Here is a 27579-nt window from a genome sequence, read left to right as displayed (position 1 = left end):
ATTGCTCTTTATCTTGTATGTCTCTTTACACTGGTCTAGAACAGAGAATTAAATGACCTTTCTGGTTTCTCTAGTTTTAAAAAATATATATCCTCATAATTTTGTGGAAAATGAATATTCTTGTTTTGCATATGCCTTTGAAAATATCATCACCTTTTATTATTCATATTACTTACTACTTTTGAGTATAGATAGCATTTATCTGCAGCTCTAAAAGTACTTTACAACAGATAGGTATTTTACCTATTTTACATATGTGTAAAATAAGGGAAAAGCTAAGTGATCATCCCATAGTGATATAGTCTTTTGTGGTATAGTAGGGAACAGAACAAATCAACTAAAACCATTCTATGGCATTCACTCTTAATGCTACTCCTTCTCTCTCTTCCTTGTAAACTGGTTGAAGAAAATGTGAAGGATTCAACTTCTTCAACCTGGTCTAATATTATAAAATAAACTGCCATAAGATATCATAGAAACAGGGATAATTCAAGTGTTGCCCTTTTGCTCTGTTTAGTAACTGGATAATGAGCTGTAATAAGAACATGTCTGTCTGTATTTTAAATTAAACCCTATACTAAAGAATATAATATGGATAATATAGTCTGAAGAGTTAAAATATTTAAGAATAATCACATGGTTGCATCTGCTGTACTGACCTATGGGGCAGTTAACATAAGTGAAATAATGATAGTCATAATGTAAAATTATATATTTCAAATGTTACCATGTGCAGTGCAGCAACATACTTTAAACAAGCAAAGGAAGTGGAGTAATATTTCTATATTTCTTGCCAGATTACAATATCTAACCCTAAACTATACAAAAAGAATGTTAGACTAACGTGCTCACCATAAGAACTGGACAAACTTAACTGTGTTCGTGCCCTTCCTGTGGCTATTCTAGCAAATGGTTTTACTGGCAGGAAGATTCACAGAAAAAGCACATTTTATACAAATATTGGAGAGTTCTTGGAGAAGGAATTATAACAACTCTCTAGCTCACCCCTAGAAGTCCCCATCATGACAGGGGCTCCTTTAGCACTCTGCAATACACAGGGATGTGAAGGCATTCTGTTGCATCTCTATACAACAATAAGAATAAGAGGAAACTGCATGGACATAGATGGGTTCCAAATAACTGTGTTTATTAACTATGTCTAAACATACAAGGCCTAGCCACATTTATATACTGGCACTCAGGGTTCTGGTGGATTCTCCAGTAGAAGAGAGGGAGGCACACATGAGGACTCAAAGAGAGAGAGAGAGAGGCACTCACCAGAGAAGAGGCACTGCAGGGTTTAAATTTTGCAAAAGACCTTGCATAGGTCAGTTAGATCCCCGAGTGACTTGTATACACCATGCTTATTGGTAACCGCACAACCTCTGGGATGTGTGGACTCTAATCCTAATTATAAAAATGTTTTCTTTCTATATAATCTTATGTATATGAGACTATATGTGACAATTGAAAATATTTTACAAAAGGATTCCTTTGATAAGTTTTATTTTTATGAGCCTGAAGCAACAGAATGAGCCAAATCCCCAAATTCTCCTTACCATACTCATAAGAGTAATAACACAGAATTTAAATTCCACTGACTTCAAATCCCCCTTAATTTACTTATGGCAGCAGTTCCATTCAAATCAGACACAGATGGTAAAAAAAAGCAAATTCAACTTTACACCGCTTTATGCATATTGACTCTGACAAAAACCAAAGACCAACAGGAGTCCTGATGAGCTGTTTATCCAGGAGGACCACAGAATGAAGAACAGCTACAAGAGATACACTAAGCTCAGATCTCACTCAAGCACTGAATCAAATTTTAAATGCTGGCTTGCACCCCAAGCTACAGATCAGAACTTGTTCACTCTCTCACATGCACACAAAATTTTTTCCCCTTTCAATTACTTTGAATTCCTTTTTATGCAGGTGCAATTGTTTTCAAACTGTTGTCTTTTATAATAATTGGAAATATTTAATGTATGTTAAAATATAATAAGACACTTAGAAATTTTACATTAGGTCATTGGATCAGGCACAGAGTGAGTTTGTCAGACATCCGTTTGTGGTTTAGTGACTGTGACATTTCAGGAACCATAAACATTTGGTCTCAGTTCTTCATAGTAGCTGTTTGTACAGTACTAAATTCCCAATAAACTCTGTGATTATCCTGATAAATATCTGCATTCTTCTTCATAATGAATGTGAGGTAAGCACTTTTAATTGTATTTAACAGTGATACTGAAGTTAGGATCTCATTCTCAGGAACAAGAACACAGAGCAGCTGAGCTGACCTCTTAGACTCAAAAGAGAACACTTCAGCTTTGAACTGAATTTACCAGATCCTGCCAGGAGATAAAACTTTTTTTTAAAAAAAAGCTATCAGGAAAATCTTTAGGATAAAGCTTAGAAAGAGTCACATTTTTACTTAGGCTGCAGTAACTTAGGTGAATATTGTGCTCTGTGAAGTTTATGTAAGATAAGTACCTATGTTAAAAGTGTTTACTTAGTGGTGAGGGATGCATGTACAGGAACTCTGACCTGTCTTTATCATAGCGTCTACTGTGACCCAAAGGGTGCTGGAACAATATTTATGGTGGGGGTGCTCAGAGCCATTGAACCAAACTGTAAACCCTGTATATGATGGAAATCGCTTAACGCGACAGGCTGCTGCTGCACGCCCAGCACCCCTGGTTCCAGCACTTGTGCTGTGACTACCAAAACCTCTTAATGCCAATTGGCAAGATGGTTACAGGAATATCCTAATTCTGATGTATACATTCTGGTTCACCAAAGAATATCATTCAAGGTCTTAAATTAAAAGCTGGTGTCACACTAGTCATCCATACCATTGTGAAATGTATGTACAGACACTATGTAAGGAGCTATATATATGTATGGAAAACATGTCCTTAGAGTCTGTATCAAGGTATTACCACCAGCAAAGGTAAAAAACAGGTTTTCTCTTAGACAAAAAATGTTTTTCTCTCTGTCAGGATGTAAATTAAGCATTGTAAGCTAACACCATGGATGTTTATTTACATATGAAGTCAAATGTTAATGAAGAGATGTGAAATCAACATGAAAAGAACACACAAGAAAAAGCAAGCCATGGGAGATTATCCTGTTTTTTGAGTAAAGACAATGGGCTTTGGGGTTATTTCTAGAAGGCAAGGAAGACACCCAGGCGCCCTTCGCCAAGGAAGAAAACAAGGGCTTTTTGCATTCATGAAGGTGGGGGTCTCATTCTGTCTTGGCTGAAAATGCTGAAGAGAACTTTAGGTGACAGAAAACTTCTTTAGACATGAAGTTAACATTAGTTTAGGCTCTAGAATGTGTGTTCTTATTTTGTTTTACATGTAGCCATTTGTTTCCAATATTCTTACTCACGTTTCCATGAATCTCTGATCATAAATATGTTCTTGTTTTCACCATAAATATATCTGAGTACTGTAGAGTTAAGAAAAAAGAAAAGGAGTACCGGTGGCACCTTAGAGACTAACAAATTCATTAGAGCATAAGCTTTCGTGAGCTACAGCTCACTTCATCGGATGCGATGAAGTGAGCTGTAGCTCACGAAAGCTTATGCTCTAATAAACTTGTTAGTCTCTAAGGTGCCACCGGTACTCCTTTTCTTTTTGCGAATACAGACTAACACGGCTGCTACTCTGAAACCTGTAGAGTTAAGCAAAGTGCTAGTCCTAAATTGAATCTTGCACTCTGGTGTGTGCTGTTCCCTGGGAATAGCAGACCTGGTAATTCTGGGAGTGTTCAGTAGATAGGGGGCTGTATTTGCATGGAAGGCTCAGAGTATTCAGGGGTTGATGTTTGCTTATCGCTACCTGCATAGAATGTGTGAGGACTGGAGAGGCCTGGGAGACAGTGCTTGTATTGCCAGAGACTGTTGGTTTCAGGGAGCTGACCCACAGCAAGCACAGACAATACTCCTTCATGCTAAGGGCAGATAGAGGTGAGATGACTCACAACCCTAGATACCCCTGGGGAGCATCACATCTACACCTGAGAAATCCTTTCCAGTATTTAATACACATTTCTGGAAAGAGAATGCAAAACAGAAACATTAACATCATGAGTGGCGCTGGTGACTGGTCTCATCCTAACGATGGATGAAGAGCAAATATCCAACTACCCAAAACCTGAGTGCCACTGCCACCCCATATGCCACGTCATACTGTCACTTAGTTTAGGGGAACTATCAAACAGGGGGCCCGGGGCAAACTGCCTATATTACCCCCACTATTCCTCCGCCACTGACTGTAGTCATGTCTTCACTGATAATTACTTATGTTTCTGCAACTAAGGAGTCTAGCTGAATTCTCAAATATCATGGTATGATTGTCTTTCAATGGTAGCCAAGCTGGCTTGTTTTCATTTCATTTCAAGGTAGAAGGTTGCAGCTTTCTTTCTGTTTCATGAACCTCACCAGTATAATTCAGGCCTTTGTCACCTCGATACTAGACTTTTGTATTTAGGACTACCCATTAAAGCTAGTGAAGAATATGTCAGTCTCCTTGCTAAGCGGCGATTCTTGCCACAAGCATATTTAAGCAGTGCTCAATGTTCTGTACTGGCTGCCAATAGTTTGTGGATAGTTTAAAGGTGTTGGTTCTGACATTTAAAGGCCCATATGGCTCAAGACCTTCCCACCTGAGAGACTGTCTCTTTCCCTGGGATATTTTGCCACAATTAAGATCTGCAGAGGCACTTGAGCCAGAGTGCCCTCATTATAAAAAGCCAGGGAACAAAGACGATATTGTTAATCTATCCAACTATACTCTTAACCCAGCAGAAGAATCTGTCCTATCTCGGGGCCTCTCCTTTTGCCCCTCCACCCCCATGAACATGATACAGTTCTGTGGTGACCTAGAATCCTATTTTTGACGTCTCCGACTCAAGGAATATTTCCAACACACCTCTGACCAACATATTAACCCACAGAGACCTTCCTACCAACACTACAAAAAGAAGGATTCTGGGTGGACTCCTCCTGAAGGTCCAAACAGCAGACTGGACTTCTACATAGAGTGCTTCTGCCGACGTGCACGGGCTGAAATTGTGGAAAAGCAGCATCACTTGCCCCATAACCTCAGCCGTGCAGAACACAATGCTATCTACAGCCCCAGAAACAACTCTGACATCATAATCAAAAAGGCTGACAAAGGAGGTGCTATCGTCATCATGAATAGGTCGGAACATGAACAAGAGGCTACTAGGCAGCTCTCCAACACCACTTTCTACAAGCCATTACCCTGTGATCCCACTGAGAGTTACCAAAAGAAACTACAGCATTTGCTCAAGAAACTCCCTGAAAAAGCACAAGAACAAATCCGCACAGAGACACCCTAGAACCCCGACCTGGGGTATTCTATCTGCTACCTAATATCCATAAACCTGGAAATCCTGGACGCCCCATCATCTCAGGCATTGGCACCCTGACAGCAGGATTGTCTGGCTATGTAGACTCCCTCCTCAGGCCCTACGTTACCAGCACTCCCAGCTATCTTCGAGACACCACTGACTTCCTGAGGAAACTACAATACATTGGTGATCTTCCTAAAAACACCATCCTAGCCACTATGGATGTAGAAGCCCTCTACACCAACATTCCACACAAAGATGGACTACAAGCCATCAGGAACAGTATCCCCGATAATGTCACGGCAAACCTGGTGGCTGACTTTGTCCTCACCCATAACTATTTCACATTTGGGGACAATGTATACCTTCAAATCAGCGGCACTGCTATGGGTACCGCATGGTCCCACAGTATGCCAACATTTTTACGGCTGACTTAGAACGACGCTTCCTCAGCTCTCGTCCCCTAATGCCCCTACTCTATTTGTGCTACATTGATGACATCTTCATCATCTAGACCCATGGAAAAGAAGCTGTTGAGGAATTCCACCATGATTTCAACAATTTCCATCCCACCATCAACCTCAGCCTGGACCAGTCCACACAAGAGATCCACTTCCTGGACACTACGGTGCTAATACGCGATGATCACATAAACACCACCCTATATCAGAAACCTACTGACCACTATTCCTACCTACATGCCTCTAGCTTTCATCCAGATCATACCACATGATCCATTGTCTACAGCCAAGCTCTATGATATAACCACATTTGCTCCAACCCCTCAGACAGAGACAAACACCTACAAGATCTCTATCATGCATTCTTACAACTACAATACCCACCTGCTGAATTGAAGAAACAGATTGACAGAGCCAGAAGAGTACCCAGAAGTCACCTACTACAGGACAGGCCCAACAAAGAAAATAACAGAACGCCACTAGCCATCACCTTCAGCCCCCAACTAAAACCTCTCCAACACATCATCAAGGATCTACAACCTATCCTGAAGGACGACCCTTCACTCTCGCAGATCTTGGGCGTCAGGCCAGTCCTTGCTTACAGACAGCCCCCCAACCTGAAGCAAATACTCACCAGCAACCACACAATACACAACAGAACCACTAACCCAGGAACCTATCCTTGCAACAAAGCCCGTTGCCAACTCTGTCCACATATCTATTCAGGGGACACCATCATAGGGCCTAATCACATCAGCCACACTATCAGAGGCTCGTTCACCTGCGCATCTAACAATGGGATATATGCCATCATGTGCCAGCAATGCCCCTCTGCCATGTATATTGGTCAAACTGGACAGTCTCTACGTAAAAGAATAAATGGACACAAATCAGATGTCAAGAATTATAACATTCAAAAACCAGTCGGAGAACACTTCAATCTCTCCGGTCACTCGATTACAGACCTGAGGGTGGCTATCCTTCAACAAAAAAACTTCAAAAACAGACTCCAATGAGTGACTGCTGAATTGGAATTAATTTGCAAACTGGATACAATTAACTTAGGCTTGAATAGAGACTGGGAATGGATGAGTCATTACACAAAGTAAAACTATTTCCCCATGTTATTTCTCCCCTCCACCCCACCCCCCACTGTTCCTCAGATGTTCTTGTTAACTGCTGGAAATAGCCTACCTTGCTTGTCACCATGAAAGGTTTTCCTCCTTTCCCCCCCCCCCGCTGCTGGTGATGGCTCATCTTAAGTGATCACTCTCCTTCTAGTGTGTATGATAAAACCCATTGTTTCATGTTCTCTGTGTGTGTATATAAATCTCCCCACTGTATTTTCCACTAAATGCATCCGATGAAGTGAACTGTAGCTCACAAAAGCTTATGCTCAAATAAATTTGTTAGTCTCTAAGATGCCACAAGTACTCCTTTTCTTTTTGCGAATACAGACTAACACGGCTGCTACTCTGAAACCACTCTCAATGAGGGCTCCTTTCCTTTGAAATATATGGCTGCCCCTTGGTCCAAAATAGCCCGGATCTGCTGATGTTCAGGGCATGCTCCAAGGCACATCTTTTTAAGAGGGCTGCTGAAGATGCACATGTTGTTCACGATTAACGTGTAGGGAAGTGGGAATTGTGTTTGTTTATTTTGCTTTGTCTTGCTGCACGGTTATTTAGTATGTGCTGCAGGGGGGCTGTTTATTTTGCTATACTGACATGATGCATTCTTGGAGTACCTAGGACTGTGAGTCACCTTGTTACCCCCTGCCTACCAGCATGAAGGGGACTTTCTTGTGGTTGCTGTGAGGCAGCGTCCTACCACAATCAGCCTCACTGCGGCTCAAGCATTCTCCGCAGAACTCTGCCAGCCCTTCCTTTGCCTGGCAGGGAGCACAAGATATACCCCATCCCAAAGTCCCTCTAGCAGTGTCTCTTGCAGGGTCCAGCCCCAATCACTGGACACACAGAAATGACCAGGTTCACTGTCCCCAAAAGGAACAGTATACATATCAGCTTATTTGGTTCAACTGAGGATTCATACTTGGCTCAATACCATAGCATTGAGATGCAGTTATAATAAAAACAAGGATAAGTTTATTAATAAAGAACAGAGATTCAAAGATTCAGATAAGTATTGAGTAAACATATTGGAAACAGAATGGTTACACACAAAACAAAACCTAAACCACAATCCTAGGTCCACACTTATTAATGGCTACCTTTCCTATTTAATAAAGCAGATTTTCTCCCAAGGATTCAGTCTTTGCCAGAGCTGCTGGTTTCCAGTCAGACCAGGATCCAAGTTTTCATGAATATCCTATGCCCTTCAAGGGTGTTTCCTCAGTAAATGGATATCAAAATGGACTTTTGTTCCTCTTTATATTGCCCCAAACTCATCCCCAGTGATAGCATGACTTCCTGTGTTTCCCTTCCTGGTGTGCTCTTCCAAGATGTCTTCATATCCACATGTTGACTTGAAATGAAAATGTAGCTCCAGTTGTGTCTGGCTTAAAATATTTAATCTACATATGAACCTAGGCAGATGTATGAATATACAATCCTTTGTCTGTCAAAACCAGATTTTCACCTCTACTGGGGAATAACACCTTGATACAAACTATAAGGACATATTTTCAGCATATAAACATAACTTCTAAAATATAATCAGTACATACATTTCACAACAGTGTAAATGACCATCATGATCCTGGCTTCATTTAAGATCTCACATGAAATTCTTTATACATAAATACTATCACAGCAATGTGTTACGTGTAGTGAGTTTTTCAGGTCTGGTACAAGTTGCTGTTACTGAACACGCCTTTTGCCAGCTGACATTGAGGAATTCTGAGGGTCACAACTGAATTACTGTATTTTAAAATAAAGTGTCAGAGATTCTCATAAAAGTGCCTCCAGTCATTTTGCAAATGTAAAGAAAGAAAAATATAAACAGATGAAATACTTGGAATTCTAAAGTGACATCGGCTACTCAATCTGGGAAACTTCTTGTTCTTTCATTTGCCATCAATAAGGTCATATAAAATAAAAGAAAATATTAATTAAGAATGAGGCTCTTGCTGGAAACAAGTCTTCCTCGGGAAAAACAAACAAACAAAAAAAATCAATCCATTGTTGGATTTTAGCTCAGCAGCTAAGACTATTTTAGGGCTGTTTGAGGGATGTCAGTGTTGCAATCGTCATTCTTGTTAAGGAATATCTGAGACAGGGAATTAATTGGGAGGGAATGAAGAAACTGACAGTGTTAAGAGATGGTTTCTTGAGCATGGATCTGAAAAATCACTTCTTTAAGAAAAGCTGGCATTATGCCCTTCTGTAGGGAAGTATTGTATTCTCTCTGCTAGCCATCAAATGCCATGAACAGCTGGGATTTAACTCATGCAGCAGCATGAACATCTCTTTCTGTCAGTGCTACTAGCTAAAGATTGAAGCAGAGAAGATGTTCCAGTGCTCCACCCCTAGCCTCAGACCAGGGCCGGCTCTACGGCTTTTACTGCCCCAAGCAGACAGAAGCTGCTGCTGAATTGCCACCGCGGCAGCCTGAGGAAAGAAGCTGCCGCCAAATTGCCGCTGCCACGGGAAGACGAGACACCACTCTGGTGGCACACGGACTGCTGTCCCTTTCACGGTGCCGCCCCAAGCACCTGCTTGGAATGCTGGTGCCTGGAGCTGGCCCTGCCTCAGACACAACTTTGCCACAACAGATGCAGACAGCTAAGTCTGAATCAGAGCAATCTTACCGACAAAATAATGTGAAAGTTCCTGAAAGGGTGTAACAGTTGACGCTGTCACCAGATGCAAATAACATGATTTCATCAAGTTGTTTAACACCCAGTAGTTAACCACAGTTCAAACATGAATTCAAGATGGAAATGATTTCCCTTCATGTTAAGTGCTGGATAAGGAACGATGTAGGCAGGGCCAATGCAAGGATGTTTTACGCCCTAGACGAAACTTTTACCTTGCACCCCTCGCACATTGTTTTATTGTGGGGCAAATTTTAATGAGCCTTTATAGAATCCAGGGGTCAGCCCTGCCCAGGGCTGCTTCCCAGACCAGGTTCCCCCTTCCCGCCCTCTGAGTTTAATATAGGCAATGAAATCTCTCCCTCCCCCCCCCGCCACCGAATCAAATTAAGAAAAAAAAAAGCTGGGTTTGAGCTAATCTTGCCGGCTCCCTGAGGGGCTGCGGTCACAGGACCAGGGAGCATATGCTTCTGGGCTGGGCTGGGGCTAGTCCCAGTTTGGGGAGACTCACAACATTAGTAACTCCTCAGAGCTCACAGACACCTCAGAAGGGGAGGTGCAGGCAATGCCCCTACCTCCGGCTGAGCAGAGACCAGGGAACCTGCTCCCAGTGCCTTCCCTAGTGATCCCCCACCCTGTGCCCAGCCTGGGGCTGCCACACTCTCCCAATCCCGCCAGAGTTACCTGCAGGGGAGGGGCTCTGTCCCAGGGCCGGTGCAAGGATATTTTACGTCCTAGACGAAACTTCTACCTTGCGCCCCCCGCACATTGTTTTATTGTGGGGCAAATTTTAACGAGTCTTTATAGACTCCAGGGGTCAGCCATGCCCAAGGCTGCTTCCCAGACCAGGTTTCCCCCTTCCCGCCCCCTGAGTTTTCCTGGAGGGTGCACAGCCCCCCCCCCGCCGTGAGCCCTTTCCACCCCATCCCACCCCACCCAACCCCGGTGGCCCCCCACCCTGAGTTTACTTACTGGCTTTGCCTGGCTTGGGCCGCTGCAGCAGCTTTTGCACCGTGCCGACGTTTTTTGCCTTTACCACCTGCATTAGCTTTTGGTTTTTGCCCATGCCGAGTGGCCAGGTGCGGCGGAAGCAGGCCGCCCTTAGAGACAGAGCATTTCCCAGCCACGGCACGAGGCCCCGAGCCTGCTTCGGGAGGGGCAGTGGCGGCAGCTTACACGCCCGGGAGCCGCAGAGCCCGAGTGAGGTGAGGAAAGAGCCGGGAGGCGCACAGGGGCAGGGGCCCACGATGCATTTGCTGCAGGAGCCCCTCGGGGCGGGGGGCACCGGGCCACAGCCCAGGCAGGAGGGGCGGGGGGTGCGGCTGCTTTTTGCTAGCCGCCCCGCCACCTTTGCAGGGCTGCTGCCCCCCTGCACCGCACCGGCTTTTTTATGGCTGGGGCTTGCCGCCGCCGCAAGCGTGAGGCTTCGGTTTTTTGGTGCCTTTCGAAGCCAGATTTTTTTTGCTGAGCCGGGCAGCGGTGCTGGCTGCCTGGGAAGCCCCAGTGCAGCAGGGGCTGCTTGGCGCCCCGGACTGGGGCAGGGAGGCCGGGACCAGGTCCCTGGGCAGGGCACCGCTTTTTGGTGCCCCCAAATTTTGGTGCCCTAGGCACCCGCCTAGTTTGCCTAGTGGTTGCACCGGCCTTGCTTTGTCCTTCTCCCGCTGCGCCACTCCACTGGCATATTCGGTCCCTCTCCCTGGCAGCTGGGCCCAGGAGAGGAGTGGGAGTGAGATGCATCCCAGCGCAGCTGAAGGTGGCTGCTCTGGGTCACTGTCCCAGTGCAGCGCGGCAGCTCCTTGAGAGAGAGCCCAGCTGGGGTGGCAGCAGCAGCCCACCCCTTCTGCTCTCCGCCCAGGCCTGGCTGCCAGGGACAGGGGCCAAGCAAGCTGGAAACGTCCTGGGGGCAACAGAGAGCTCTGGCTTGCTCGCCCTCTGTCCCAGGCAGCCAGGCCTGAGTGGAAGGGGTAGGCTGCCACCTCCTTCCCAGCCAGGTTCTCACAGGCAGCTGCAGCGCTGCACAAAGCAGCAACCTGGAGCAGCTGGCATGAGATGTGGCTGGTCCCACCTCCTCCACTCCCTGCCAGGGACAGGGGCCGAGCACGTTGGCGGGCAGACACAGCAGGCGAAGGACAGAGTCCCTCTCCCTCTCCCAGCAGGCTAAGTAGAAATCTGGAGGTGTACTTGAGCCTGCATGGCCTCCTTAGCTGTCACCTATAAGCAACAACCCCTAGCAACTAGATGCTCAGACAGGAACATGAAGCTTTATGCCCCATGATATCAAATCAGCAGTCTGCTGCTGGTCACCTGACCTTGCTGAGTTGCAGCCATCGCCTCTGGTGGTGGGATGTTAGCTGCAGTACCCAGAATTGAGGTAGCACAGTGGTGCAGAGGGTGAGGCTCTCATTTAGCAACTCCCTAGGCTGGGTTTCATGATGGTAGTGCCTGCTACTAAGGTCTTAAATGTAGTGCTTCTCATATCAGACACAGAATGCTGCCAATCCAGCTTCAGTGTGAGGAGGCTGGGGAATTAACACCCTCCTGGACTGGTCCACTTGTAAGCTCCCCAGGGTGAAGGCTGAAAAAGCAGGAAGGACATGTAGAGAATCCAGGCTTCAGATCCTAAAATGTTCCTGCTGCCGCAAAAATGCACACAGATTTCTAAGAAAGACTGGTATTGAGATTATTGTTAATGCAATTAGTTTCACAGTTTTGCAAATGCTCACATTAAGGTGCTTAATGTAACATGCACACACAGATACTTACCATTAGCCTGGAATAGAAATCTCAGAGTTTATCATTTTCCTGCAACACACACCGTGTCAGGCCAAACAATTTGTCTGTAATTGAGCAGTCAGATACTTACAGTGCCTTGTTTAATTCTGCATTTTTTAGCTTCTCTAATTAGGAAATGCTATTGCACACCACTGTACTTTTAAAATACAACACAGAGCTATTCCTGAAACTCCTGCTGTAACTCCCCTTAAAGAGGTACAAGGAGGAAACCTTTCATCCATGCCCCTGTTTATCCCAAATGCTTTCCCTACTGTAGTGATATAATAATGTATTTAATATTTATTAGTGTTGAAGTAGGAAAGAATCTTCTGTAACTATTCTGTTTACTAATGGTATTTCCACAAGGCTATTCCCATGGTATTTTTAATACTGATACTCGAGTGTAATGGAGATAGATCAGGGGGATTCATACAGCAGACTTTATTATATTATGCTTCATATATATTATGTTTTTGCAGCATGAAAGAGATCTTTACTACTAAAATTAAAATTTGCTGCTCATCTTATAGCCATTGTATTCACCTCTCTAAACAGACATCAAAGGAAAAAAATGTGGGTATAAGAGCATGAGAGCAGTGGTTTCAATAACAGTTTTGATAGACAGTAGTGTGAGACTTGCTATTTTGACAGAACTTTTTCTTCTTTTGAAAGAAACTTTTTCAAAATATGATACCTGCTGTGGCAGGCAGGTAATGATGAACCCACATGTATTTGAAACAAATGTTAGGATGGGTACCATCTTTCTGAAAACACAAGTGCTTTATTTTCTTGAAATGGCTTGTAAAGTAGAAGTGAGTCTATTCCCTGCAATCTAATCTCACCTTTAAGATGGGAGCAAGTGTCCTTCCCTGTCAATCACTCTTCCCTCAAGGATTTTTATCATGCTGCTGTGAACAAGTTCTGTTAACAAGTGAATGGCTGTACTGGATTTTTGATGAAAAGCACGTCTATTGAAAATCTAGTGGTATGTGACAGATGTAAACCAGCAAAAACCTGCAGGAAGAGATAAAATTAAGCAGGTGATATATTGCTGGAAGTGCGCCGTTATTAAAAATAAATAACAGCCTTTCTGAAAATATCAGAGTCTAGATTGGTGTTTGAGTTGGCATTTTGTGCAAATTTTTCTGGATGCTTCAAATGCTCTCAGTAATAAGTGACTAAGGGCAGAGCAGAATGTCAGTAGAGAATGTCAATAGAGACAGGAAACGTTAGGGTGGTTGTTAGAGTCAGAGCTGTTATTTCTATAGATTTGTGAATTAAAAAAATTTCATTGTTCATTGGAAAGGAGAAGCACAATCGATTGTGATGTGTTTTAGTGGGTAACCATCTACAGTATTGTCTTTATGAAAGTTCTGGTATAGGGAACAGCTACCATGAAACTTTATGTGGGTGTTTTTGGTACTTTATTCTTTAACAAAAAATTGTGAGTGACTTTCGTGCTTGTGTAAGTGAGGCATTACCAACCCTGGTTTGGCCCAGACATAGAGCTGCTGGCTAGCATATAAATTTTCTCCAAATAATCCTGCCTAGTTTCCTCACTCTTGATCTGCAACACCCTAGGCATTTCTGTTGTGGGCCTCCTGAACAGAGACAGCTAATCATGATGAATTGTCAGGTGGTTTTGCGAAGCAGGAAAAGGGAACTAGCATGAGACCACCAAATTTAGTTCATATGTGACATCAGCCAGAATTTGAACACTTGCTATGATAAGATGTATGCTGGTGTAAAGCCATGGTAGAGGAGAGCAGAATCATGATCATGGGTTATTATTGTGGGTTTGTCTACATGGTGAATTACACTGCAGTAAACCTGCGTGCTATAAGACGCAATGAAAGTGCCATAAAAGCACTGTACCACTGCGAATGGTCGTGCAGTAGTTCACTGTGTAGACAAGCCCAGTGTCTATCATGAAATGAGAGGCCGGTCAGAAGCGGATTAGCCACCGGGCCGACAGGGCCTGTACCCTGGGCCCCAGCCAACTAGGGAGCTCTGGAAAAAATCCACAGCCGGAGCCCTGGCTGCTGGGTGGGGTGGGTCACGGGAAGCCTCCGCACCTCGACTCCACTCTGCAGCAGCAGCAGCGCAGGACGGGCAGGGTGGGGGAACCCTTCCCTGGCACCCTCTGACCCTGTCCCTGGCAGAAGCCGCAGGACGGAGGAAGCCCCCTCCAGCGGCCCCCGACCCCTTCCCCATCACAAGCTCTTAGGCAGGGGTAGTCTCAGCACCCCCTACCTGTCCCTGGCAGAAGCCGCAGGCAGCCGGGGAAGCCCACGCGCCTGACCCCACTCTCTGGCAGAAGTGCTTGGCAGACAGAGCAGGAGATGCCCCAGTGCCCTGACCCTGGTCTCCCACAAAAGCACAAGGGGTGGCGGCCATTGGACCGCTGCAGCTGTTGGACTGGAGGAGCTCTCCCTCCCCCGGGCGCCATAGCACGGGGACAGAGATTCTCCTGTCTTGGGGCCACAGTGAGGAGTGGGGGAGCAGAAAGGAGCAAAAGGGGTTGTGGGGTTGAAGTAGGGGGATCTGATGGGTGGGACCTATTTGGTTTGGGTTCTGTAGTTTCTGCATCGGAGTGTTGCTCTTTTAAGACTTCTGAAAGCATGTTCCACACCTCATCCCTCTTCGATTTTGGAACACACTTCAGATTCTTAAACCCTGGGTCAAATACTATATCTATCTTTAAAAATCTCACATTTTTGTTTTGTCAAATCTACAGAGAAAGTGTTCTTAAATGAATAACATGTCTGAGTCATCATCTGAGACTGCTATAACATGAAATATATGGCAGAATGTGGGTAAAACAGAGCAGGAGACATATAATTCTCCCCCAGGGAGTTCAGTCACAAACGTAATTAATGTATTATTTTTTTAATGGGTGCCATCAGCATAGAAGCATGTTCTCTGGAATGGTGGCTGAAGCATGAAGGGGCATACAAATGTTTAGCATATCTGGCACGTAAATCCCTTTCAGTGCCAGCTACAAAAGTGCCATGCCAATACCTGTTCTCACTTTCAGGTGACAATGTAAATAAGAAGCGGGCAACATTATGTAAACAAACTTGTTTGAGCAATTGGCTGAACAAGAAGTAGGACTGAGTGGACTTGTAGGGTCTAAAGTTTTACATTGTTTTGTTTTTAAGTGCAGTTATGTAATAAAAAAATGTACATAGCTAACCTGCACTTTCATGATAAAGATCACACTTGTTGTGAATTATACCTGATAGGTCACGCACAAAAAACTGTTACGAATTATACCCAATAGGTCACACACACAGTTCGAGTCTAGGCTGAGGCACATAAATGAGTTACAACTGATCAGTCTTTGCAAAGTTTCTGTTTATTACGCTCGAGCGTGGTGCCCCCCTGCTAGTCAGAGGGGGACCTTGTGCATTGTCTACACATCATATATATATGAGTAGGTGATACATGCAGCCCTCGTGCCCGAACCCCTCCACGAATCAGTAGGTTCCATTGCCCTCGTGCACAGAGTTCTTCAGCCAATGAGTAAAAGCCCATTATTGTTGCATTTAGACCTAACCTTCACTTGCGATAAAATGCTTACACAAAATTTTGCTAACTCCAGGCCTTTTTCATAACAGTTGCTTATCTCACCAAACAGCGAGTCAAGGCCAGGCCAGAGCAGCCTACTACAAAGCCACAGAAATGAGAGTTCTCTTAATTCTTTCACAACACACTACAGTATTTGTATGAGGTAAATTGAAAAATACAATTTCTTTTGTTTATCATTTTTACAGTGCAAATATTTTTAATAAAAATAATATAAAGTGAGCACTGTGCATTTTGTATTCTGTGTTGTTATTGAGATCGATATATTTGAAAACATAGAAAAACATCCAAAAATTTCAATTGGTATTCTATTGTTTAACAGTAACAATTAACGTGCAATTAAAACGGCGATGAATCGCGATTAATTTTTGTGAGTTAATTGCGATTAATTGATAGCCCTAATTAGAAGTAATCACTAACAATACAGCATGTATTATGCCTGAACATAAAGGGCCTGATTCTCATTTTACACCATTCAAACAGTGGAAAGGGGCCTTTCTGCAACAGGGAAGTCAGGCCATGAAGATTTAGTAATCTGGGCCAGATCCTCAACTGGTGTAAATTAGTGTAGTCTATTGGAGTCAATGAAGTAATACTGATTTATACCAACTGAGTATCTGACCCAGATGCCCAACGGACAGGAAATAGTGATTCTGTAACCTACTACCTATTTGCATTTGTTTTATTTGGCATGTTATTAAGGCACTTCCCTGTTAGTTACAAGTTTAAAATAATATAGCTTTCTAACACCTGCATTATAACACAGCTGGAGTTGTGTAGTATAGCTTTGCTAAAATAATCACATTCTGTTTGCTGCTCAGTATGTTGCTGATGGAAATGTAAACTTTCCCTCCCATAAACTATTCTCTGCAAGATGGTATGTAACACTTTTGGGTTTTTTTAATGTCCAAAGAAAAATATAGATATATACTGTAGCAAAATCTTGGCCATTAGCTGAGTGAACATGACTGAATTTCAGCGAGGTGTACCCAAATCTTCCATACCTATCTAGGGCTTGAAACTAGACACCAGTTAGGGCTGGTAAAAATCAGATTTTCTGTCCCAAAGGAAATTCCAGGGTATCCACATATGTTTTAATCCAAAAGCCGAATGAAAAGTTAAATATCAAAATTTTTAGCAGAACGGACATTTCTGAAGAATTTCAATGTAGAAATGTTGAAACACGGTAAGGTAATCCAGCCAGGGAGTGCAGCCCATAAGGAATGATGGGGGCATGATGCAACCAGTTCCCATGAGGCACCTTAGCCAGATGCTGTTCAGTGTCTAACTGGTTTGAAACAAAATGTTTCATTTCAGTTCAACAAACCAAAATGTTTTAATTCACATTGCTTGAGTCCAACAGCAAACATTTTGTTTTTATTTTTGTACATGGAAAATCAATGTTTTTAGCAAAATTGCAACGTTCCCATGGAAAATTTTGATTGTGCAGAAATTGCATTTTCTATTGAAAATCAGAGAAAATTTCCACCAGCTCTAATACCAACCAAAGCAATATTATAGAGGCTTGTTAAGGGCTGGGTTGAGTGTGGCTCTGCATCTCTGTTCTCACAGAATCTAGAGATAAGTGACCAGTAGCTCATCTAGTCTGTCCTCCTGTATATCACAGGCCATCAACTGTAACCTCCAAAATTAAATGATTTCTCCTATGCCCTCACCATTTTCTATAGAATTTATGCACTCGCTTAAAACAAAGTTTACTCCCCATAACCTTGTGGATATAGCATTATCTGAGTCTGCAGATATTCAAAGGTATGGACTGCTCCCATTAAGCATAGTGGCACATTAACCATGAAGCCTAATGAAAACAACTGAAAATGTCAACGTTGTTGTATGATTTTCATAAAAAACAGTCAGCTATGTGGGTTTATGTGCTGATCTTGAGAATACCATGACTATTTCCCCTATCCGTAATCTGATTCCTGGATACACAAACATTCTAGAACCACCCAATGCAGAAGACAAGGCAGAGTGGCCTCGCCGCATAGAGCACTCGACCAGGACTGAAGAGACTTGGGTTCTATTTGCATCTCTACGATTGGCCTGCTGGGTGACCTTGGGCAAATTACTTCTCATCCCTGTGCCTCAGTTTCTCCATCTCTAAAATGGAGATAATGATACTAACCTCCTATGTAAAATGCTTTGAGATCTACTGCTGAAAAAGGGCTAGGGATTTTTTTTATTGTTATTATCTGATACCTGAACATCGCTATAGTCATTACCCATTACCGAAATTACTAGGACTATATAATCCAAAAAACCTTTAATGCCACTGTTTAGTGTCCCATTGTGTAATACCACAGAACTACATTGCATCATGTGTGCTAACTTACTGTGAAACAACAGGATGTAATAATGTAAGATGGTATCTAAATGATGAAAGCTTTGCACGCTTGCTTTCAAATCCAGTATTCTATATTCTAACAAACAACAACTGCATTAGAAACCTGCAAAAGGCTCCTTATGGGCAAAACCCACTCATTACAAACCCATACAAGTAAGGAAATCCAAAGCTGAGCCACACCTCTTAACACACATGCACCTTATTACACTTTCCATTGTCACTGACAGGCTCTGAACCTCCACCCTCCAGCGAGAAAGAAACACACTGCAGATAAAACACGGACATAGCCCAGGCTCTATTGCAAAACCTCATATTTCTGTACACACACTAGATGTGACACATTTACTATGCTCCACGTAATAGTGGCATGGGGCAGGGAAGGAGGCCCCGCTTCTCTGTTGGCCTCCCTTGCTTTTTGATAGTATTGTTGCAGTTCCTTCCCTGTGGCCTGACATTGCTGCCTGTTCCTATTGCACCCCAGCTTCGGCAGCTCCTTTGAAACGTCTGCAAAAATGTTTTTATTTCTGTGGGATTCCACACTGGGCTGCTCCTTCTCACCAAGCCAAGGAAAGCCAGGACTAGGCAGCAGCACAAGGCTTCCTTGCAGCTTTACAGCACGCCATATCCTGTGTCCTCACAAAGGGGTGTAACAGGAAGAGAGGCATTGCCAGAACATCCTGGGCATTTTAAAGGAGGTGGGGGGTAGGTTTACGGTCAATGTGACCTCTATGAGCAGAGTTCAACATTGTGACCAGAGCCGTCACTATCATGGGGCATTGGGGAACTGTTGCTGGTGCACAGTTTTACTGGTACAGGTGATACACAGGTACTGTACCTGTGGAATGGTGCTGCTAGAGGAATTAAATCATTCAGGAGGTGGTTTAACTTGACTGACAGAAAGTCAGGGTTTTACTGACAGGACTCAAAACTGAGTATGGACTCACGCAAGGATGTGCAGAAATAAGGCAAGTTTTACTGGTAAAACTTTTTAGCATAGGCCAGGCCTGAGTCACTGCACATATAACAGCACACAACATGGGCTAATCACAGTGAAGTCATGTTACAGGTCTTTGTGTTGTAGTGTGAGCTACCTTCACTCTTTCCAACTGATCAAGCAGCAGAGACAGAACAGGGAGAAGGGAAGTGTCAACTCCCACAGAGCAGAACTGAGAGCTTCATCCCTGAGGAGGCCTCTGTTTGACAAAAACCTTCATTGTTACCAGAGAGGCAGAGGGGGTGGAGAAGCTACATACACGGGACATACATGTGGGAGGGAGACACCCAACGCAAGAGAAATTGGAGGGATAGCTTTAATAATGATGCATGTGGAGGTAGAGGAGAAGGATGTGTGGGGGATAAACGAGGGTCAATGCAGATAGGCAGCACAAAAGATGGAGCTCATCAAAGCCTTCTCAAAGCCCTTCCTACAAATGTCCTCCCAGATCCCAAGAAGTAAGCTCTCAGGCAGTCTCAGTTTGGAAAGCCATGTGTGGCTCTTCAGAGTGTCAGCCCATGATCCATCGAGAGGGCACCAACTATAACTGTTTGGGCAGCAGTAGAACTTAGAGCTCTGATCTTTACTGCTCATCTCCTCTCTCTAACACCAGCAAAGTCCTTTGTCTGGAGGAGGATGAAGAGTGGGGAACTGCTAATTAAGAAGCTAAGAAGACTGTAGCTCCAAGGTCCAAGCAGCCTCAACCAGCCACATATCTGTGGATTGCTGGTTGAGATTCTCACTTCTCACTGTAGCTTCCCCAGCCAGTGAATCATGGTTAAGGCTAAGATTTTGTCACAGGTATTTTTAGTAAAAGTCATGGACAAGTTATGGGCAATAAACAAAAATTCATGGCCCGTGACCGGTCCATGAATTTTACTATATAAATATCCCTGACTAAAACTTAGCAGCACCTGGGGCCGCTGGCACTGCTGCTAGGACACCAGGCAGTGGGGGCCAGAGGGCCAACAGCTAGCCCCCGCACTGGCCACAGGGGCTGACTGCCCCCAGCCATCCCTGCTCCGAGGCACCGGGGACTGCTGCTCAAGTGCTCCCTGGGGTTCCTCCGGGACTGCTGCACAGGTGCTCAGGCAGCTGGCCCCAAGGCAGCCCCTGGGACTGCTGCTCCGCACTCCTCAGGGCTGCCCCTGGGACCGCTATCCCAGGGCCAGCTGCTCTGGGACTGCTGCTTGGGTGTTTCCCCTGGGCCAGCTGCTCGAGCAACAACTCCCTGGGGCCAGTCGCCCTGGGACTACCTGAGCAGCGGCCAGTGCGGCTGGCCCCAGGGCCACCCCAGCAGCGCTTGGTGCGGCTGGCTGCAGAGTGCCCGAGAAGCTGGCCCTAGGGATCAGACACACTGGCCATTGCAGCTGCGAAAATCACGGAGGTCGCGGAAAGTCATGGAATCTGTGACATCCGCAACTTCTGTGACAGAATCACAGCCTTAATCATGGTTTGCTGGCTTCTCTCACTGCTCTATCTCTCTCTCACACACACACCTCAATCGCTTCAGCACTGGGGAATGTATAATTTACGGAATTTTCTGTAATAATGTATAAATGATACTTTTATATTTTTGATGATTGTAACTATATCAAAATTATATGGATTCAGGGCTCCAACATGCAAACCTCTACTCACATGGGTAGACCTCATTCACATGAGAAACCCTGTTGACTTCAGAGTAAATATGTCCTTTTGGCATAATGTGCATAATGGATTTAAAGCAAAACATTATTTTGTACAGCGTTTTTTCCCCTGAAACAGCACAAAGGATTCTGAGATATAGAACACAAAGGATTCTGGCACACAACGATCACAGGATAAAAACCAGGTGTTTTGGGAGCCACAGAAGGAAAAAGAGCATTGTTCAGATTTTAAATCTGAGAATCCATTGTGGCATACAAAGGGCATATGACAGAAAACATTACGCTGACTGAATACCAGTTGCTATGGAAACCCACAGCATGATGATTTTAAAAGTTTTCCAGAGAAAAAAGAAAAGCCAGTTAGGTAGTAAGGTTGGATCCTTTGCTTAGAGTGGAAATGAAATCCAAGGGTCATCTGAGGAACGGACAGAAGGGGTTAGTACTGTGGTTAGCTTAGAGGCTCCCTGGGAGTGAAGACTAAGCTTCAGAAATCTGACTGATGAATGGGAGAAGGGGAAGCATCTCTAAAATTTCCAGACTGAGACTGAGTGACAAAGAATCTTATTATAAGATTTTATTATGGTTCTTCTTGCAATTTTTTCTCGCTGTTTTGAAGCCTAGTTTGGTTTCTCCTTCAGTTTCCTAGCATAATTTAAAGGAACTTGTGGTTTACTGTAAATTGTGCTGAATGCCGTTACACCAAAGGGAAGGGTCGGATTAACTTTTTGTGGGCCCGGCACCAAACATATTTGTGGGCCCCCCTAGGGGAATGAAGGAGCCAGGGGAAAGAGCACAGCGGGCAGGGTGGATTTGATTTAAATTATGAGTTAAATCACGAGTCAGGAAGACTCGATTTAATCATGGTTTTCTACATAAAAGTGCATTCTTGTTGGTTGTTATAACCTTAATACATTTTCTTCAAAACTCAGAGATAGATGTAGATTTCATTTTTAGAAGGTACACACTATACTTTTTTAAATTTTTAAATTTAAACTTTTTTAAACAGTGATTTATTCTGAAAACTTTTCAGATGAGTTTTACAACTATATCAGAAAATTAATGATTGTTTGGTTATTTCATTTACCAAAGATAATTGAAGCAGATATTTATGAAGTCATTGGGAGCTGAACAATTCAACAGGTTAATCATTAATATTTGGAGGATTTTCTTGCCATCCTGTATTAGGAGAACATCACCAGACAGACATTTAAATTGTTTTATTTAACTAAAACAACATCGTTAAGTATTCTGGATTTTTTTTCTTCAACAGCAAATATAATATTTTAACAAAAAAGCATTTGTCCCGCGCTTCTCACATTTATCTCCAGACTTCTTCTCCTTGTCCAGATCTGCCCCCAACAATCTTCTATTCATTGAACTTTTTGAAACTTTTCACTTTTAGAGAGAGGTAAAGGATTGACTCTGTGAACACAAATTTGCAGAGGGACAATAGAGTTGAGGTCTGTTATTTCTCACCTCTATATAGTATTTATTTATTTATTTAAAACATTTTTGCTGTTAGCAAGCATGTTACCCCTGGAGACACAAACCCACAGTTTGAGAACTGCAAAATTAAGCATCTCTGATGGTATCTTCTAGACTCAGCACTGTGTCCCATTGGGTAGATAGAAAGATTAACCTAAATAATCTATTCAGAAGCCTGTGGAACCCCATAAGATTGGATCCCTAATCCATGAACTATTAGAACTCATTTACAAAACTTTTCTTAAACATTACATGAATATATTGTCTCATACTATAGAATTAGAATTTATAATCCCTATTCCATGATGAGATATAATGTATCTTAATTAAAACTGTCTTTAGATAGGTTTTTCCCCTCAAAAATCCATTTTAAATTAAAAAAATCCGATTTTTTGATTTTTTTTAAACAAATCATTGATTTTTATCCACCCTGACAGCAGGGTATGGGGGGAGGGGGCGAAGGATTGGTCCCCAGCTGGAGCGAGCCAGGGGCCAGGGGCAAGATGAGCACAATAGGGAATGGGGGGAGGATTAGTCCCTGTTGAGTGGAGCAAGGCAGGGGCCTGGGGCAAAATCACAATGGGGTGAGAGCTAGGGTAGGTCCCTGGAGCAAGGGAGGGGCTGGGGGTAAACTGCAAGTGCAGCAGGGCTGGGGAGGGGGTAAACAGAATCTCCCTCTGCCCACATAGAGCAGGTACCTACCTTCTCCCTGGTTTTGTCCCATTCTCTTCATCTCTCTCTGCACTGAGCTGAGGGTGGGGGTGCACTGAGCACAGGGCTGGGGGTGCAGGGTCTGGGAGGGAGTTAGGGTGCAGGAGCAGGTTGGGGTGCAGGGTCTGGCCAGGAGTTAGGGTGAGGGAGGGGGCTCAGGGTTGGGGCAGGAGGTTGGGGTGTAGAGTGCTTACCTGGGGCAGCTCCCATTTGATGCGAGGGGTGCAGGTGGGAATTGTGGGGGGGCATGCAGGAGCTCCCGTTTGGTGGTGGAGATGTGGGGGGTGCAGGAGTCAGGGCATTGGGTGTGGGGGACTGGGTATGTGTGGGGGATGTAGGAGTCAGGGCTGGGTTCATGGGAGGGCTGGGTGTGTGTGGCGGGTGCAGGAGTAAGGGCTGGGGTTGTGGAGGTGTGGGCTGGGGCCGTGGGGGTGCTCCCAGCCTCATGCCCTGAGCAGCTCATGGCAGGGGGCTGGAGGGGATATGCCCTGATTCCACCCCCTTCCCCAAGGCCCCGCCCCCGCCTCATTTCCGCCTTCTCCCCTGAGCGGCGAGCACACTGCGGCTCCACTCCTCCACCTCCCTTGTGCTGGCAAACAGCTATTCGCTGGCAGGGAGAGGGAGGGGAGGGAATGCGGCACGTTGGGGGAAGAGGCGTGAGAAGAGCTTGGCTGCCGGTGGAGCCTGCCCTGTTGCAGTAGGAGCCCCAGGATCTGGGAGCACCAAGCTTCTGCCCCCGCAGGAGATAGCAGGGGACGGAGAAGAGTAGGCCAGGCTGGGGCCCATTTGGACCGTGGGCCAGCCCCAGTGGCGCCATGGTAAATCCAGTACTGCCAAAGGGTCATTGGGGCAGGTAGAGATTACTAAGGTATCAGGGCTTGCCAGTGTCCTTTCCCCTGCCCATATCCTCTGGACTGACTCCAGGGAGGCAGAAAAGATACAAATGCTGTTACTGAGACTCTAAACCACTTGAGCATCCCCTTATGCAAGGGAAACCCAGGGACTATGTAAAAAAGCTTTAGGCACAAAGCTGCCCTAATGCAGCTGAGGATCAGGGTCACTGCTTTCAACAGGGTCCAAAGGAGAAAGTAACATAATGACATTTATTTTTAATTGAAAACCATTTATTTAGGCTCAGATCGTCAAAGGTATTCAGGTACTTAACTTTCATTGATTTCAATGAGAGCTAAGCACTTAAATACCTTTGAGAATCTGGATCTATTATTTTAGATTGCACAAATGAAGATACAAATCAATGAGCTTCAAAGTGTGGAGGACAAACCCTGATTAGGAACAAAGTGTCTGTGTTTGGAAAAGCAGAATCTGTTCTGTGATTCAATTTGTAACTGGTTTGAAAGCAAAGTTTGTAACTAAAAAAATATATCCAACTGGCTTTTTCTTTCTTATTTTAAATAAATCTAAGCGCTTTTCTGTACAATCATTTTTCATAACTGTTACTTATTTATGCTGTGCTGGTATGGGAAGAAACATTTATTAGTTGCTTTTTTGTGGTATTATTTTCCTAACACATACTCTTTTGGGTTTCTGGTATATGGAGGTCATTTTTCCTCCCCTTCCTCCTTCCTCTTTTGTGCATAAATTTTGGGTTTGTTCTCTCTTTTTTTCTCTGATGCTGCTGGTGGTAAGTCAGATGACAGCTAGGAGGGTAAAGAAGATTGTAAGGAAAGTTCTATTGTGTAACTCCCCCCATTTTTATTTATTTATTTTCAAAAAAACAGAACTAAGAATACAGCATTTTTGGAAGTCTCCTTTGTTTTCCATCATTCCAGTGACAAATTATATGTCCTTTGTCTACATCTACTTCGATAGACTGGATTTCTACTGAAAAGTTTCAGTCAGATGGCGGGACACACAGAGGGACCTCCGTCTCACATCCAGTAAATGAACTACAGAAAAAGTGACAGAGATCTCTAAAAATTGTTTGGAAAAATTATAGGTATGTACAGTAAATGTGTACTCTCCTATCTGATATATTTAATCACTTCAGTTTTCTCTAAGCAGAAATTTATTTTACAAGTTTCATAGGGATCTGTTTGTTTGTTGGAGTGTGGATATTGCAGTCACTGTCAATCAGGTGAAGTACTTTGCACTTGTCTTTATTTAATTTCATCTTGTTGATTTCAGACCAATTCTCCAATTTGTCAAGGTCGTTTTGAACTCTAATCCTGTCTCCCATGTTTTTGCAACCCCTCCCAGCTTGGTGTCATCTGCAAATTTTATAAGCATACTCAATTAGAATTAGTCAAAAATAATTAGAATGAGTCAAAAACTGTCATACTTTTTTAACATTAAATAGCTTTTTGACTAAATGAAAGTTTTTATGGAAAAAATGTATTTTTAAAATTTTCCAGGTTTTTGTAAAAAAAATGAAAATTTTTGGTTTTTGGTTGTCGATAATTTGTAAAATTTTGGTTTAGGGTTTTCAGCTGTTATGAAAACCAAAACAATTTCTACTAAAAACTTCAACACAAAAGAAAAATTTTCGTTCTAATTGAAATTTTGAGAGGGAAAACAGGTCCCAGTCAGCTGTACAAAGAATATAAATGCCTTTTCCACGGAGTCCAACCTTTGGATTACATGAAAATCTACATGATTATGGAGGGCAATTCTGACAGTCCTGATACAGATCTTTATCACAGAGTAAATTTTGCAAAGACACTTGCGAGAGAGAGACAGCTTAATTTATTTGTCGACACAGATTATAATACATTTTAGAGATTTTGTCAAACTTGATTTTTTAAAAATGAGATTACAAGTTTGCTTGATTAAGGTAATAGTGTTGATGTAATAAACTTAGACTTCTGTAAGACATTTGGCTTGGTACCACATGATATTTTTATTAAGAAACTAGAACAATACATAATCAACATGGCATATATTACATGGATTAAAAACTGGCTGATACATATCAAAATGTAATTGTACACGGGGATTCATCATTAATCATCATGTGTTTCTGGGGGGGGGGGGTCCCACTGGGATGCGTTCTTGGTCCTAAGCTATTTAATATTTTTATCAATGAGCTGGGAGAACATATAAAATTATTAATAATAAAGGTTACAAATGACACAAAGATATGGAAAAGGACTAGTCACTGATACAGTGTGTTCTGGATATGGGCACAAGCACACAATATGTGTATTACTATGTGTGTGGTAAGATATAAAGCCATACATCTAGCGAAAAAGAAACCAAAAAATACATACGGGATGGGGGACTCTATCCTGGGAAGCACTGACTCTGAAATGGATTTAGGAGTCATGGTGAATAATAGCTGAACATAAACTCCCATTGCAGTCATATGACCAAAAGGTGCTCCTTGGATGTATAAACAAAGGAATGCTGAAGGAATTGGCGGCTGTGATTGCAGTGATTGCAGAGCCCTTGGCCCTTGGCCATTATCTTTGAAAACTCGTGGCGAACGGGGGAAGTCCCGGATGACTGGAAAAAGGCTAATGTAGTGCCCATCTTTAAAAAAGGGAAGAAGGAGGATCCTGGGAACTACAGGCCAGTCAGCCTCACCTCAGTCCCTGGAAAAATCATGGAGCAGGTCCTCAAAGAATCAATCCTGAAGCACTTAGAGGAGAGGAAAGTGATCAGGAACAGTCAGCATGGATTCACCAAGGGAAGGTCATGCCTGACTAATCTAATCGCCTTTTATGATGAGATTACTGGTTCTGTGGATGAAGGGAAAGCAGTGGATGTATTGTTTCTTGACTTTAGCAAAGCTTTTGACACGGTCTCCCACAGCATTCTTGTCAGCAAGTTAAGGAAGTATGGGCTGGATGAATGCACTATAAGGTGGGTAGAAAGCTGGCTAGATTGTCGGGCTCAACGGGTAGTGATCAATGGCTCCATGTCTAGTTGGCAGCCGGTGTCAAGTGGAGTGCCCCAGGGGTCGGTCCTGGGGCCCGTTTTGTTCAATATCTTCATAAATGATCTGGAGGATGGTGTGGATTGCACTCTCAGCAAATTTGCGGATGATACTAAACTGGGAGGAGTGGTAGATACGCTGGAGGGGAGGGATAGGATACAGAAGGACCTAGACAAATTGGAGGATTGGGCCAAAAGAAATCTAATGAGGTTCAATAAGGATAAGTGCAGGGTCCTGCACTTAGGATGGAAGAATCCAATGCACCGCTACAGACTAGGGACCGAATGGCTCGGCAGCAGTTCTGCGGAAAAGGACCTAGGGGTGACAGTGGACGAGAAGCTGGATATGAGTCAGCAGTGTGCCCTTGTTGCCAAGAAGGCCAATGGCATTTTGGGATGTATAAGTAGGGGCATAGCGAGCAGATCGAGGGACGTGATCGTTCCCCTCTATTCGACACTGGTGAGGCCTCATCTGGAGTACTGTGTCCAGTTTTGGGCCCCAC

General features: G+C 43.8%; 1 protein-coding gene across 8 annotated transcripts in view; it reads left to right on the top strand.

Moving 5' to 3' along the window:
* Positions 1-2019: 2019 nt before the first annotated feature.
* The window catches only part of GPR141 (G protein-coupled receptor 141), a 42113-nt gene continuing 16553 nt past the window's right edge, over positions 2020-27579 (top strand). For 2 of the 8 annotated variants that reach the window (XR_006279213.1, XM_043508734.1), the window contains exons 1-2: positions 2021-2215; positions 25013-25139. The gene's annotated coding sequence lies outside the window, so the exon portion shown is untranslated. Of the gene's footprint in view, positions 2216-10981; positions 12293-24921; positions 25140-27579 lie in introns of those variants that run through there. The other 6 variants (XR_006279211.1, XM_038391930.2, XR_006279212.1 and 3 more) reach the window with 5 other exon arrangements.

This window comes from Dermochelys coriacea, chromosome 2, assembly GCF_009764565.3.
Source record: "Dermochelys coriacea isolate rDerCor1 chromosome 2, rDerCor1.pri.v4, whole genome shotgun sequence".
NCBI lineage: Eukaryota > Metazoa > Chordata > Testudines > Dermochelyidae > Dermochelys > Dermochelys coriacea.
Note: the sequence above shows the minus strand (reverse complement) of the source record. Positions and strands in the feature narration are given on the sequence as shown.